A 16,731-nucleotide genomic window follows, 5' to 3' on the forward strand; every position below is an offset into this window, starting at 1 on the left:
CCTAAGTTTTTATTTATGGGGCGCCGGGGTGGCTCCGTGGGTTAAGCATCTGACTTTGGCTCAGGTCATGATCTTGCGGTTCGTGAGTTCAAGCCCTGCATCGAGCTGTCTGCTGTCAGCACAGAGCCTGCTTCGGACCTTCTACCTCTCTCTCTCTCTCTCTCTCTGCCCCTCCCCAGCTTGCACACGCTCTCTCTCTCTCGCTCTCAAAAATAAAAATTTTTAAAAATGTTAAGAAGTAATAAAATTTTTATTTATTTGTAGAGAGAGAGAAAGTAGGGGAGGAGCAGAGAGAGAGGGAGAGAGAACCCCAAGCAGGCTCTGCACGCTGTTAGCACAGAGCCTGACTCTGGGCTTCAAACTCAAACTGTGAGATCATGACCTGAGCCAAAGTCAGACGCTTCACCACCCAGGCGCCCCTGCAAAGTACCTTTTGTCACATAAGGAAAATGGTCACAGTTGCCAGGAATTGGGATGTGGACATCTTTGAGAGGGCATTATTCTGCCTACTGCACTTATCACAGCGTAATTTACACTATGCTAACTAATCTACTATTTCTAAAATAGTATATCAGCACTGCATGCTATTTATACAAGATACACATAAAACAGAAGAATATAAAGGGTTTGGAAGCACAAGGATAGGGGAAAAATCAAGCAAATGCTAAAAGAAAGCTAGAATAGCTACATTAGTATCAGAAAAAAAATAAATTTCAGGTTAAAAGCATTACTTGACCGAAAGAGGGTGCTTGCATCATGATTTTCAAAATATGTAGCAATTTTAAGTTTATTTACTCTTAAAAATAAAGTCCACAAGCCATAAAGATATGTAAGTATATACATAGTAGATAGAACCACAAGGGAAAACAAATAGCAATAAAGCAATAAAAGTATGTAAATTTATATATATAACATATACACATAACATACATATATCAATGGATAGAACCACAAGGAAAAACAGACAAATCACAGTTGTAGATTTGATGGCGTGTGCAGGCAAAAAATTTAGCAAAGCTATAAAAGATATGAAGAAAGTGGTTAATGAACTCGACCTAGTGGACAAATAGGGAGCGGTGCACCTAAATGCAGAAAAGCATGCGCAGAACATTTTCCAATAAATTAATTGATTGAATTCTAGACCAGAAGGCACCTCAACTAATTTCAAAGTACTCAAATCATTGTGGTTTTTGGCCACAGTGCCATTAAGTTAAACATCACCAATAAACAGATAAATAGAAAAAAAAAAAAAATTGGACACTAAGAAACGTTTTATGACATTTCCGGGCTAAGGGAAAAACACACACACACAACAAAAGTTAGAAAATAGGTAATAGATTTGTGTTGTTTTAGACTGCAATCATAATGAAAAGATCACGTATCAAAGTTGGGTGACACAGCTAATAATTCTAAGAGAGGAAGTTATGACCTCAAACGCAGATATTGGAACATAAGAAAGGGTGAAAGCTAATGAACAAAACTCTGTCTTAAAAAGTCACAAAACAAAAGGGGGGGAAATTCGGGGTAGCTGAGGACCACAGCAGCTGCCTGGATCCCCATTTCTCGGTGTTTCCTCCCCACACAAATCAGAATAACAAGAGTGGAGATTAAAACTCTGCTGAAACCACAGCCTCAGCATAACTTGAAAGTAGAGTGTCCAAACTTGAAAATAACTGTAAATAATAAGAAAGCCCGCCCAATCACAGTGCGGACCCCACCCCGCCGGCCACCTGGCCGGCAACAAGGGACAAGGGGTTGGCAACAGGGCCCAAGGTTGATCCAGAAACTCCGCCGCTAAAATGTTCTGCCACAGTCTGAAAATGCTGGGAGAATGTCCTGGGAGGTCAGAGCTTACACTACGGGGAAAGAATTGAAAAGTGGGTGGGATTTGGGGGGGGGGGGTCAGTCTTTAAAACGCATAGGTTCTGGGGCACCCCACTGGCTCAGTTGATGGAACCGGACCCTATCTGTGGGTCATCAGCTCAAGCGCCACGTTGAGCATAAAACTTACTTAAAAAAATGCAAAAGGGGGTGCCTGGCTGGCTCAGTCGGGTAAGCCTCCCACTTCAGCTCAGGTCATGATCTCCCCGTTGGGGAGTTCGGGCCCCACGACGGCTCTGCACCGACACCTCGGAGCCCGGAGCCTGCTTCAGATTCTGTGTCTCCCTCTCTCTCTGCCCCACCCCCACTCACGCTCTGTCTGTCTCTCTCTCAAAAATAAATAAAATAAAATAAAATAAAATAGGTTCTGGGAGAAGGAAAAAAAGGCAAAAATGAGCAAGGGGTGTCCTTGAGCAACTGGGTGGTGGAGGGGGTAAAAAACAAAAGGGGAAAATTCAGGGTCTTACAATGCAAAAAGGGAGAAGTTGGAGGCCACAAGCCCCTCCCCCCACCAAACAAATGAAAATCCACTCAACTGTGGACTTTGCTATATTGACAGGAGAGAGTGCTGTTGAACTAGGAATCTTGTAAAACACTCAATACCACAAAAATGAAAAGGAAGATCATTAACAGATCTGTATGGAGCTATTATTAAAAACCAAAACAAGGTGGGGGGCACCTGGCCGACTCGGGAGAGCATGGGACTCTTGATCTCAGGGTCACGAGTTCAAGCCCCACATTGGGCGCAGAGCCTACTTAAATAGGGGCACCTAGGTAGCTCAGTTGGTTAAGTGGTGGACTTCTGCTAAGTCATGATCTCACTGTTCGTGAGTTCAAGCCCCACATCGGGCTCGCTGCTGTCATCGCAGAGCCCGCTTCTGATCCTCCATACCCACCTCCCTCTCTCTCTGCCCCTCCCCCGCTCATTCACACACTCTCTCTCTCTCTCTCAAAATAAATAAACTTTTTAATTCATTAATTAAAAGAACCCCAAATCAGAAAATGAAACACATCAACTGAGGAAACTCCCCCCCCCAAGAAAAAACAACCATGAATCCAAAGAAACAAAATATTCAAAACAACAACAAACAAACCCTAATCACGCCGTGAGGGTGAAGAGCTCCAGGGGTGCATGGGTGGCTCAGTTGGGTGAGCTTCAGACTCTTGATTTCGGCTCAAGGTCGTGGGATCGAGCCCTGGGTGGGGCTCTGTGCTGAGTGTGGAGACCGCTTAAGATTCTCTCTCTTTCTCTCTCTCTCTCTGTGCCTCTCCTCCATTTGCTATTTCTCTCTCTAAAATAAAAAATAAAATAGGGGGCGCCTGAGTGACTAAGTCGGTTCAGCGTCTGACTTCAGCTCAGGTCACGATCTCACGGTTCACGGGTTCGAGCCCCTCGTCGGGCTCTGTGCTGACAGCTCGGAGCCTGGAGCCTGCTTCGGATTCTGCCTCTCCCTCTCCCTGCCCCTCCCCTCCTCCCACTCTGTCTCTCTCTCTCCCTCTCCCTCAAAAAAGAAAATAAACATTAAAAATTTAAAAAAATAATAAAATAAAATCACATGTAGATACAGAAAAAGCATTCAACGACATCCAACACCCATTCACGATAAAAACTCTCAGTAAACTAGGCGTAGTGAGAAACTTCCCTAATTTCATAAAGAGTATCTACAAAAACCCCACAGATAACATCACACTTAATGGTGAGAAACTCAAAGCTGTGCAAATAAGATCAGGAACAAGGCAAGGATGTGCCCCGTCATCACTGTTTTTCAACATTGCACTGGAAGTATTAGCTAATGCAATCAGACAAGAAAAGGAAATAAAAGGGGTACAGATTGGGAAGGAAGAAATAAACCTGATTCTTGTTTGTAGATGGTATGATCATCGATGTAGAAAATCTGAAAGGATCAACAATAAATTCCTAGAACGAATAAGTGATTATAGCCAGTTTACAGAATACAAGGCTAATATACAAAAGTCCATTTCTTTCTGGGGTGCCTGGCTGGCTCAATTGGAGCATGTGACTGTTGATCTCAGGGTTGTGAGTTCGAGCCTCACGTTAGGTGTAGAGATTACTTAAAAATAAAATCTTAAAAATAAAAAAAAGTCCATCTCTTCCCTATACACAAGCAATGGACAAGTCGAATTTGAAATTAAAAACACAAAACCATTTCCATTAGCATCCCCCGAAAATGAAATACTGAGGTATAAATCTACAACGTATACAAAATCTATATGAGGAAAACTGCAAAACTCGGATGAAAGAGATCAAAGAAAGACTAAATAAATGGAACGATATTCCATATTCATAGCTAGGAAGGCTCAACATTGCCAAGATATCGATTCTTCCCAACTTGATGTATGGATCCAGTGCAATCCTAACAAAAATTCCAGCGAGTAATTTTGTGGATATCAACAAACGGATTCTAAAGTTTGCCTGGAGAGGCAGAAGACCGGAAGAGCCAACTCAATATCGAAGGGCAGAAGGACTACACTACCTGATTTCAAGACTTACTGAAAAGTTACAGTTATCAAGACAGTGTGGTGTGGGGGGCGGGGGAGGGGGGGGAGTAGACATATAGATCGACGGAACAGAATAGAGAGCCCAGAAATAGAGCCACATAAATATAAACAACTGATCTTCGACAAAGGAACAAAGGCAATACAGTGGAGAAAATACAGTCTTTTCAACATTGGTCTGGAACAACTGGATATGTACACGCAAAAAAACGAATCTAGACACAGACATTACACCCTTCACAAGAATTCACTCAACATGGATCATACGCCTCAATATGAAATATAAAACTATAAAACTCCTAGAATATAACATTGGAGAAAATCTAGCCGACGTTGGGTCTGGCCATGACTCCCCTGCCCCCAGTCCTTTTGAGGTATAATTGACATAGAACACGACATTGAAGGTGTAAGATCATGACTTTTAAGATACGACACCAAAGGCATGATTCACGAGAGAAAGAAATGATAAGCTGGACTTCCTTAAAATGAAAAACTTCTGTTCTGCAAAAGATAATGTCAAGGAAAAAAAAAAGATAATGTCAAGAGAATGAGAAGACAAGCCACAGACAGGGAGAAAGTATTTACACAAGACACATCGGGTAGGGGACTGTTGTCCAAAATATACAAAGAACCCTTAAAACTCAACAATAAGAAAACAAACCGATTTAAAATGACATTACTATCATCAGGCTGTGTTCCTGGACAGCTTCTCGGGCTGGGAAGGCAAGCAGAACACACATTCCGAGGATGGGGGAGAGGGTGAGGAGCCCCCAGTTGCCTGGGTCCAGCTGGCGGGGCGACTGGCAGTCACGTCCTCTGGATGACCTCCTCCAACACACGACCAAGTGGGCTTTGTTCCAGAAATTCAAGATGGGCTCAATGTTAAGAGGCCCATTAATATTACACAGCATATTAATAGATTTAAGGGGAAATTTGTATGATTATATTCTTTAAAAAAAAATGTTAATGTTTATTTATTTTTGAGAGAGAGAGACAGAGTGTGAGTGGGGGAGGGGCAGAGAGAGAGGGAGAAACAGAATTCAAAGCAGGCTCCAGGCTCTGAGCTGGCAGCACAGAGCCCGACGCGGGGCTCGAACTCACCAACTGTGAGAGCCAGAGTCGGACGCCCAACTGACTGAGCCACCCAGACGCCCCGTATGATTTTATTCTTAATGTGAAAAAAACCTTCCACAAAATTCAACACCCTGTTTTCACAAAAACATTGGAGAACATAGAAATTGAGAGATATTTTATATATGCATATATACAGTATATATGTATATACATTAATACATGGATGTATAGATGTATGATATGTACATAATGCCACATATTATTAAGTATAACAGCAATTGTATAATCTTAAAATATGATATATTAATATTACATGCCTTATTTATTTATTTATTTTGAGAGAGAGAGACAGAGAGACAGAGAGAGACAGAGCATGTGTGTGAACAGGGTAGGGGCAGAGAGAGAGGGAGGGAGAGAATCCCAAGCAGGCTTCTTGCTGTCAGTGTGGAGTCCAGGTGAGGCTCGATCTCACGAACCTCAATGACCCAAGCCAAAATCAAGAGTTAGATGCTTAACTAACTGAGCCATCCGGGCACTCCACTAATATTATATATCTTACTTCTGATGCCAGTATCTAACTAAAAGTGAAAACACTAGAAACATTTCACGAAGTTCAGGAACAAAGACAGGAATGCCCACTTTCTCTGCTACTCAACATTTTACTACAGGTATTAGCCATTTGTGGGAGACAAGAAAAATAATTTAGAAGCATAAAAAATGATAAAGAAGGATATAAAAGTGTGCCTATTTGGAGATAATGACAGTATACCTATAAAACCCAAGGAAATCGATGATAAAACTAACTCAGACTATAAAATATTTCTAATAAGTTGACTGGATAGAAAATTAACACACAGAAAGCAATAGTCTTTATATACACTAAACAATAATGAGAAGATGTAATGGCAGAGAAATTTATTTACAACAGCAACAAAGAAGATTGATTCCCTAGGAAGAAACTTAACAAGAGATCTGTAAAGCCTAAATGAGGAAAACTTTAAAATATTGCAAAAAAAATAAAAATAAAAGTAAACTATTGCTGAAAGACACAGCAGTAGGTGTGAACAAATGGGAAAACATCTTTGTTCTTGGAATGGGGGTTCCATCAACTTTATAAAGATGTCAGTTATTCTTAAGTTAATTTTTTTTTTTTTTTATTTGAGAGAGAGAAAATGCGAGTGGGGGAGAGGGGCAGAGGAAGAGAGAATCCCAAGCAGGCTCCACACTCAGCGCAGAGTACAACTTGGGGCTCGGTCCCACAACTCCAGGATCTCGACCTGAGCCACAACCAAGAGTCAGACGCTCCACTGACTAAGCCACCCAGGCACCCCAAGTTAATTGATTATTTTAATGCAACCCCAATAGAAATAGCCAGCAACTTAGACAACTTGGTGCTAAAGCTCATGCTGAAAAAATAGTCAGGAAAATACTGGGAACAACAACAACTAGGAAGAAAGATTTGGGAGCCGTCCTCCAAGGTGTCCCCCAGTGACGTCACTTCCTTTTGTAATCCCTTCCTACACTGTTCCTGGGTTGAACCAATAAAATGCAACAGAGGTGATAATATGTCAGTTCTGAGACTAGGCTATAAAAAACCGAGGTTTCCATATTGGGCCTCTCTTCCTTTCTCCCTCTTGGATCAGTTATTCTGAGGGAAACCATGCCGTGAGCAGTCCCATGGAGAGGCTCATGCCGGAAGGAACTGAGGTCTCCAGATAGGGAGGAACTGAGGCCAACCCACAACCACATGGGTGAGCTTAGAAGGTGACTCTTCAGGCTTCAGCCTCCGTGGAGCCTTGAGTTGACTGTGGACTTGCCTAACAGCTAGATTGGCCAGAGTCCTCAACCCTACACTGTTCCCAGATTCCTGGCACACCCAGAAGCTGCTAAAACACAGTAGATCGAGAGCTATCACATGACAGATCGCTATACAGAGGACTAACAGGCTCTAAAACATACTATAAAGCCTCTGTAATTAACACAGCATAGTAGTGCTGGATGGATAGACAAACCAATGGGACAGAGTACCGTGGAAATTTGGTATAGGAAAGGAGGCACAAAGGCATCTCAACTGACTAGAGAAAAGATGGCCTTTATAATAAATGGTGTGGGGCAACTGACTAACCGTATGGACAAAGACAAAAAATAGACCCATTCCTTATCCTATACATGAGTCGTTGGCTCAGGAATCTAAACGTAAAATACAAAACCACAAAAGCACTAGAAGAAAATATGGGTGCATTTCTCTTTAACCTCTGAGTAGAAAAGGGCTTTCTAATTCTGATTCAAAATCCAGAGACAATAAAAGAGAAGATTAGTAAGTTTGACTACCTCACACGAAGATCTTTGCACAGCAAAAATGCCATAAACAAGGGGCACCTGGGTGGCTCAGTCGGTTAAGCTTCCGACTTCAGCTCAGGTCATGATCTCACAGTTCGTGAGTTTGAGCCCCGACTCGGGCTCTGGGCTGTCAGCGCAGAGCCCACGTCAGATCCTCTGTCTCCCTTGCTCTCTGCCCCTCCCCCGCTTGCACGGTCTTGCTCTTTCTCTCTAAAAAATAAATGAAACATTATTAAAAATGCCATAAACAAGCTGTGACCGCCATCGTAGGACCACCAGAGGACACATCGGGAGACAAAAATCATTACGCTGAGGATGTCAGAATAGAAACATAAGAAAATGCTAGATCTCTGATGACATCATCGAGCCACTTAATTATCAGAGGAATTTACCACCTACTCGGACTTCTTGTTATACGAAATAATAAATGTCCTTTATTTTAAAGCCTTTAAAGAGGAGCCTTTTACTTGCTGTTGAAATTATCTCGTGTTAACACTTGATCCCCATAAAACATTCCAGCCATAGAAACATTGTATATAAAATAGAAAACAAAAGCCTCTCACAGTTTCCAAAGACACCTGACAAATGAAGAGAAAATTTGTCGACCTATATCCTTAATATAGAAAGAACTATTACAACTTGAGAGACAAAAAGACCAAAACCCTGATTTTATTTTTTTATAAAAAAAAATTTTTTTTAACCCTGATTTTTAAAAAGGAAAAAAGATCTGAACGGAAAATTCACAGAATAAAAGACATAAAAATCTTTCTCAGGGGCACCTGGGTGACTCAGTCGGTTGAGTGTCTCACTCTTGATGTTGGCTCAGGTCATGACCCCAGGGTCGTGGGATCAAGCCCTGGCCTCTGTGCTGAGCGTGGAGCCTGCTTGAGATTCTCTCTCTCTCTCTGTCTCTCTCTGTCTCTCTCTCTCTCTCCCCCTGCCCCTCTCCCCCATTCTTGCTATTACAGGTTATGGTCGCATACGAACTCCAAAACAGCAAGAGCGATCGCACAAAACCAAGTTTATTACGGCCGGGCCAGACGGGGAGTAACAGTTCCCAAAAGTCTGGCCCCGAACTAGGTTTGAAGATTTCTTACAAAGGCTGCACAAACCAATCAGGTTATGAAAGGTGGTAGTTGAAATAGGCAGGCCCTGGGGCGCCTGGGTGGCTCGGTCGGTTAAGCGTCCGACTTCGGCTCAGGTCATGATCTCACGGTCCGTGAGTTCGAGCCCCGCGTCGGGCTCTGTGCTGACAGCTCAGAGCCTGGAGCCTGTTTCAGATTCTGTGTCTCCCTCTCTCTCTGCTCCTCCCCTGTTCATGCTCTGTCTCTCTCTGTCTCAAAAATGAATAAATGTTAAAAAAAATTTTTTTTTAAATAAAAAGAAATAGGCAGGCCCCAATCACATTGCCTTAGAGTTATTTGAAACATAACTTGCTGACTCCAGCTAGTTGAATGCTGAATCATGTTGTTCGTAATGTTAGTTTGTTTTTTTTTAATTTTTTTTTTAATGTTTATTTATTTTTGAGACAGAGAGAGAGAGACAGAGCATGAACGGGGGAGGGACAGAGAAAGAGGGAGACACAGAATCAGAAGCAGGCTCCAGGCTCTGAGCCATCAGCCCAGAGCCCGACGTGGGGCTCGAACTCACGGACCGCGAGATCGTGACCTGGCTGAAGTCGGACGCTTAACCGACTGAGCCACCCACGCGCCCCCATAATGTTAGTTTTTAATCTAGTTAGAGCAGGATGGGGTGACCGAGTATGGGGAAGTATGATTACGCCAAGCAGTTTACGGAAGCCAAGCAAGCCGTTAAGAGGAAGCTTTAATTTTCAGTAACTCAGCAATGTGGATTTAAGCAGAACTAATATCCGGGGAATAGGAACGCAGCATTTTAGCGACGATATCTTATTTCTGTGAAAGCCCAACGTAAACATTGGCTCAGTATCCCAGGTCCTAAGGTCCTCTTAGGTTCACATATAGTTTATTCTTGGACGCTGGGATGTTAACTATGTTTTATTCTTCAACATTCCCCACTTCTTTTGGTTTATACCCGATTCCTTGGGTATCAGTTAACTGTCCTGGGGCGTCAAGGGTACATAATGCCCTCGGAGTACCATGAGTTTAATGGATCCGAGTCTTTGATTTATGAATTGTAGGAGTACTTTTACGGGGCAGGGCCCAATAAGGAGAATAAGAACAACCAAGATTAGTGGCCCGGCCAAGGCACTAAAGTAAGGTAGTTAACCAGGGAGACCAAGAGAAGAGAGACTCATACCAATTTTGATTAGCTTGCCTTTGTTTTTCCCTTTTTTCTAATCTCTGCCTGATGTGGGCCAGGCTTTGTTTAATAAGACCTGAGTTGGCCACAGAGAAGCGACACTGTTCCCCTAAGGCTAAACAGAGCCCTCCTTGTTGTAAAAACAGGAGGTCCAGGCCTCTGCGATTTTGAACTATTACCTCTGCTAGTGAGTCTATAGATTTTGTTCATTTGTCCATATTTTTTTTTTTAAATCCGAAAGGTCTTGGTTAATTTGTTTGCTAAGCAGTTTGAAATTTTGGTCCCCTGTAATGAAAGGAGCCCTGCTCACCCCTAGGGACCCTGCAACTCCTAATCCTACAATAAGGGCACCAGAATGATAGAGATGGGTTTTCTTACCCACCTAGACTGTGGAATGAAGCCTGAGTGTTCCCGGCCACCTTCCCCCGAGGAATAAAAAACCTGGGGAAGTAGATGAACTAGGATACAAAAATCAGAGCATTTTTTCATGTGATATAAGTTTAAACATGGGGTTAATCCTGAGGAGTATGCAAACCAAGTCCCGGTGGGGGGTACTGAGAAGCGGAGGGTGTCTCCAAGGTGGGGGGTCTTAGGAATGGGAATGGTGCTATTACAGTAGCTTAAATATCGGGATTGATTAACTTGATAATTTCCTGCATAGAAACAGGTTCCCTGACCTTTTAGATCACCTAAGGTAAGACTGGGGTGTTGTCCCCGTTGGCCCTTATTTTGTAATTGATTGTGGCTCATATTCTGGATATGATTATCTCCTGTTCCCAGGGGTATTGGTGTTCCTATTCCAATATAATAGGCGGGGGGAGGGGTGGTTCTAGGATCCAGGCATAGCCAACAGTCTCGGGTGATGTTAGGGTTAGTAGAGTTTAAAAACTTAAAAGTATAACATAAGGCCTTAAAGATGTCTGTCTCCTCACTATGTGTCTCTTTGTCGGGGAAGTGTTTGTCAGCAAGATTGCCTTCGTGGCAGCCAAGGTGGGTGATCTTTCAGGATCGGGTAGAGGGTTAATAATGGGGTTTGGTCCGACGGGGGCCCTTGGGGTAACCCGGACCTTGAATCTCTGTATGGTGATTTTAACACCTGGATCACTTCCAGTCACATACAGTCTGAGTCCCCAAGTTTTTCCTGAGTTCCATCGGGGGTCTAATCCATCTTTAATTTTTAGGGATATCAGGTGTTGGGTTTTAGAATTAGAAAATGTAGTTATAGAGGATAGAAATGGGTCTTTATGAGTCCGGTCTGCAACTGTCTCACAGCCCCAAGAGGCACAGTGGAATTGCCCATGGCCTTGACAATCTGGAGGCCCATCCGAGGGGCAAGCATAAAGCTGCACCTTTTTAAGGTGTTGACATTCTGGTCCCTTGGGATGGGGGCTGGCTCCAATGAAGCCCATTTTGGCTCCAGTGGGTGATAGTATGGGCTTTCCTCTTTGTTTGAAAAGAACAGGGTTTGTCCAACTTAGGAAATGGCTACAAAGGTAAAAAATGAGCGAAGGGGAGGCATAGGAAGTGGAGTTGGCTGAGACCAATCCGTTGACATCGGATTGGGGCGTGTTTACAGAGTGCCTGTCTAGTTATAGAAATTACAAAAAGCATCCAATACTTATAAAACATTCTATCCCTGATAAAAAAGCGAACACGAATAGCCCTTTTTCAGAGGTTGTCCAATCCGTGGGTGTGACAGCAACCAATCTGATAGCTAATAGTTCAGTTTCGGGGGTGGGGGGAGGGGTTCCTTCCGGCTCTCCTTGATCAGGTTATGGATGGCTGGCAGCATAATTTGCAGGGCCTGTAAAGCCTTAAGGAGATGGTGGTCGGAAATTTCAGCCCAGTGTTCGTCTCCTGATGTGGGGAGTAAAGGAGGCGGTCTCCCGAACAGAATCTCAAAAGGGGGGATACCCTTGACATAAGTGCAACGTATACTCTGAGTAGAGCAAAAGGAAGGAGGCCTACCCAGTTTTCGCCAGTTTCTGTAATTAATTTAGTCAAGGTTTCTTTTAGAGTTCTATTCATTCTTTGTACCGGCCCTGAACTCTGGGGGTGGTAAGCACAATGCAATTTCCAATTTATTTGTCAGCTTTTGGCCAACATCTTAGATATCTGGGCGATGAAAGCCGGGCCATTATCCGACCCCAGACCAATAGGGATGCCAAATCGGGGAACCAATTCATCGAGTAATTTCTCAGCCGCTACCTGGGTTGACTCTGTTCTAGTGGGGAAAACCTCCACCCACCCAGAGAAAGTGTCTACAAGTACAAGGCGATAATGACAGCCATAGAGTCCATGTTTCATCTCAGTGAAGTCAAGTTCCCATATTTCTCCAGGCATCTGTCCGCGGAGTCTCTGTCCTGCCAAATCAAACTTAGGAGAAGGATTAGTTTCAGCACGAGCTTTACATCTGCTAACCAGATCCTTTAAGTCTGCCCTCAGTCCCGTAAGGGTACTCACTGCTTCCAGGCAATCATGGAGCAGGGTCCCCGCTTCGCTATCAGGCAACGACGTAGCTGGGTTTAAGGCCTCCGTCTTCGGGAAGGTGACTTGTGGAGCAGCACCTGATACTGGACGATTCGCGCGTTGGAAATCCACCCGTCCGGCGGGGAGTGTAACAAGGCAGCCGCTGCATGAGGTCCTATAATTTGGAGGTCTTGCCCAAGTGTCAATTTGGAGGCCTCTTTAACCACTATGGCGGTCGCAGCAACCGCTCTAAGGCAGCTGGGCCATCCAGCGGCGACTGAATCTAGCCACTTAGATAAACAGGCTACGGGTTGTTTTCAGAGGCCCAAAGTCTGGGTGAGGACTCCCTTCGCAATTCCCCGGGGGCCTCGTGTACAAACAGTTGGAAAGGCTTGGTAAGCTCCGGTAAGGCTAGGGCTGGAGCCTGGGTAAGAGCGCTTTTGATTTGCTAAAAAGCCCTATCTTCTTGTTCTCCCCGGACCATCTCAGTTCCTTCACCCCCAGTGGCAGAGTACAGGGGTTTTGCCATTTCAGCGAAACCCGCTATCCAGAGGCGGCAATACCCGGCGGCCCCTAGGAACTCCCTGATCTCCCTTTTAGTCGTGGGTTTAGGATTGTTGAGGATAGCTTGGATTCTTTCCGGCCCCAGCGATCGCTTGCCTGCGTGCAGTTGGTAGCCCAAGTACATGACAGAGTCCAGGCAAATTTGCGCCTTCTTTGCGGAAACTTTATATCCCGGGACATCTAATTCCCTTAGCAGGTCCTCTGTAGCCTTTGTACAATTTTCTAAGGAGTCAGCGGCCAGGAGCAAGTCATCTACGTATTGTAACAGTGTAATATCTGGGTGGCTCTCCCGGTAGGGGGCCAAATCCCTTCGGAGAGCCTCATCAAAAAGAGTGGGGGAGTTTTTAAATCCCTGGGGCAGTGGAGTCCAGGTTAATTGCCCATTGAAAGTTCCATCTGGGTTAGTCCATTCCAAGGCAAAAATGGGCTGGCTAACTTTGACTATCGGTACAGCAAAGAATGCATCTTTTAAGTCCAAGGCAGAATATAGACAGTGATTAGGTGAGAGTTCACTTAGGAGGGTATAGGGGTTGGGGACTGTAGGATGAATTGTCTCCACCCTTTTGTTAACGTCTCTGAGGTCACGTACTGGCCTATATTCTGAGGTCCCAGGTTTGGGGACAGGACGCAAGGGAGTATTCCAGGGGGAATGACAGGGCATTAGGATCCCAGCTTCTCGTAAGCGATTGATGTGTTTGGCAAGTCCCTCCCTCGCTTGCCGGCTGGTGGGATATTGTCTCACCCGGATGGGGGTGGCTGTGGCAGCTAGCTGGATCACTAGAGGCGCTTGTTGAATGGCTAGTCCAGGGGGATTAGTTTCAGCCCAAACTGTAGGAATTATCTCCTTCCATTTTTCTATTAATGGAGAGGGCTTCGGCTCTGGTTGTTCTAGGAGCAGATGTTCTTCTGATATAGGACAGGTGACTAGAATGGCAGGTGGCGGTAGGCTTAAGTCTATAGGATTTCCAGTAAAGGAAATTTGGGCCTTAAGCTTGTGCAATAGATCTCTCCCCGGAAGGGAATATGGGCAATCAGGTACGAGCACAAAGCAATGAGTAATAGTCCCTTGAGCTAGGTCAGTAATTCGGACATGAGTCCGCGGGTAGCCTTGTGTTCATCCTGTGGCTCCCTGAATATATACCTTTTCTTTAGTCACGGGTCCCAAGGGTTCCTTAAGAGCAGAATACGTAGCCCCAGTGTCAACCAGGAATCTGGTTTCTTTCCCTTCTATGTTGAGGGTAACCACAGGCTCCTGGGGACTCAGGGAAAGAGGGGAGCTGTGGGGACGTCATTGTTCCTGGGCGACCAAAACGGTAGGCGGGCTGGGAGGTTTTGGCTTTTTCTTGGGGCACTCATCTTTCCAGTGTCCCTCTTTTTCGCAATATGCAAACATTGATTTTTCCCTAAAGTCGAGCGGGGTCTCTTCTGCTGGGGTTGAGGTTTCCCCATCCCCTTATTGTGGTTGGGAGGCCTTCCCCATGCGGCCACAAGCACCTTTGCTATTTCCTTTCCTTGTATAACGGCTGGACTATCTCCACTCTGGAAAACTCGTTGAGCTATCTCTACCAGCTTAGAGATCACCTTTCCTTCGAATCCCTCTAATTCTTGGAGCTTTTTACGGATGTCTGGGGCCGACTGAGAAACGAAAGCCATGTTAATGGTTTTCCGGTTCTCTGTTGCCTCGGGGTCAACAGGAGAGTATAAGCAGTAAGCCTGGTAAAGCCTTTCTAGGACATTCATTCGGTCCCTGGACCGTGTCATTGAATTTTTGTCAGATCGGTGGGCTTTCGTGCCGCTGCGCGAAGCCCCTGTAACAGAATCTGGCGATACTGGAGTAGACGCTCCCTACCGTTATCCGTGTTAGGGTCGCACTGGGGCGGCGCAGGAGGGAAAACGTGCTCAACTGGGTGAAGGTCTGTGGTAGGCATTCCATCTGGGCCGAGGACTGCTCTCGTGGCTTCCCGGAGCGCTCCGGCCCTTTCCTCCGAAGCCAGTAAGACCTGCAAGAGTTGGTGACAATCTTCCCAAGTAGGTAAGTGAGTGGTGAAAATGGAGCTCAAGAGGTCAATCAGGCCCCGGGGGTTTTCAGACAAAGGGGGATTTGGGGCCTTCCAGTTGTAAAGGTCAGTGGTAGAGAAAGGGGTATAAACTAGAGTAGACCTAGGTTGAGGCCCGTCTGGGCCAGGAATTGGGGCAGTCTGCCGAAGGGGGAGAATGGGGGCTGGGAGTTCGGGGGATTGGGGTCTAGTCCCATAAGGATGTCCCTGCTCTGGTATGGGGCGGGCTAGCCATCTTATCTTGAGCATTAACAGCGGAGGGGGGAGCGGAGGGGTGAGGGGGTGGCCGTTGTTCTCCAGAAGTGAAATCCCCTCCCTCTGGGTTTTCCTGCAATACAGGGTAGAGCCTCTTTGACGGTTGGGTAACAGGTAGAAGGGCTTCAGAGGATGTCGGGGGCGCAGGGGCAGAAGGAGGACCAGCGGGGTGTTTCCCTTGGCCTTTACAATATTTTAACCAGGACGGGGGGGTCTTCTAGAAGATCTACCCAGGTGATGGCATATGGCTCCCGGTTGGGATGAACATCACGACAGATCCTGCGGATGGCATAAGCAAGGTTGAGATTATAGGAGCCCTCTGGGGGCTCCAGTCAACCCCAGAGAATGTCGGCCAGTCCAGGTGGCAATATGTCCGCACCCAGGATGGCTTTAGGTTAAAGCCATAGTTTTTTCCTCTTTTCCTGAAACCAGAAAAGTTATTTAACGTACATTGGAGGGGGGATCGAGGCTCGGAAGAGGAAGATAGACCTATAACGAGGTTAAACAGTGGGTCACAACAGATAAACGACACTCTAAAGACGACTAAGAGATGGACAGTGGTGTAGGGGTGATCAGCCCCACCAAGAACCAGAACCAGGTGCAGGTGACCCAAGAATCGTCAAAACAAATTAAGAATCGGATGACGATTAGTGAGTCCCGGCGGCGACTTAGGGACGTCTCCTCTAAGCACCCGCTGGGGGAACTTGAGCTGCGTCCGACCTTCCTCTCCAGCAACAGATCTGGCCAGAAACAGCAACCTAAAGGAGAAGCCAAGTGTGGTTCCTAGCCTACCTGTAGCCAAGGAAAGCCGGGGCCGAGGACCGTCTCTCGGGAGCTCCCCCCTAGGGATTCCGTTCAGATGCTGACGAAACATTTTGGAGTCCGCGAAATAAAACGATCTCGGTGGAACCTCCAAATGTTATAGGTTATGGTCGCGTACGAACTCCAAAACAGCAAGAGCGATCGCACAAAACCAAGTTTATGACGGCCGGGCCAGACGTGGGGGGGGGGGGGGGTAACAGTTCCCAAAAGTCTGGCCCCGAACTAGGTTTGAAGATTTCTTATAAAGGCTGCACAAACCAATCAGGTTACGAAAGGTGGTAGTTGAAATAGGCGGGCCCCAGTCACATTGCCTTAGAGTTATTTGAAACATAACTTGCTGACTCCAGCTAGTTGAATGCTGAATCATGTTGTTCGTAATGTTAGTTTTTAATCTAGTTAGAGCAGGATGGGGTGACCGAGCACGGGGAAGTATGATTACGCCAAGCAGTTTACGGAAGCCAAGCAAGCCGTT

The 16,731-nt window shown here is 45.5% G+C and overlaps 1 protein-coding gene across 1 annotated transcript in view; it reads right to left on the bottom strand.

Moving 5' to 3' along the window:
• The window catches only part of SPDYC (speedy/RINGO cell cycle regulator family member C), a 33,110-nt gene extending 16,673 nt beyond the window's left edge, over positions 1-16,437 (bottom strand). Inside the window, exons 1-3 of the mRNA XM_081790234.1 lie at positions 12,556-16,437; positions 10,475-12,468; positions 2,976-3,173 (exon numbers count right to left, since the gene is read on the bottom strand). The gene's annotated coding sequence lies outside the window, so the exon portion shown is untranslated. The remainder of the gene's footprint in view (positions 1-2,975; positions 3,174-10,474; positions 12,469-12,555) is intronic.
• Between the last annotated feature and the right edge of the window lie 294 nt (positions 16,438-16,731).

This window comes from Panthera onca, chromosome D1 (genome assembly GCF_046562875.1).
Source record: "Panthera onca isolate mPanOnc1 chromosome D1, mPanOnc1 haplotype 2, whole genome shotgun sequence".
In the NCBI taxonomy this organism is placed as follows: Eukaryota; Metazoa; Chordata; class Mammalia; order Carnivora; family Felidae; genus Panthera; species Panthera onca.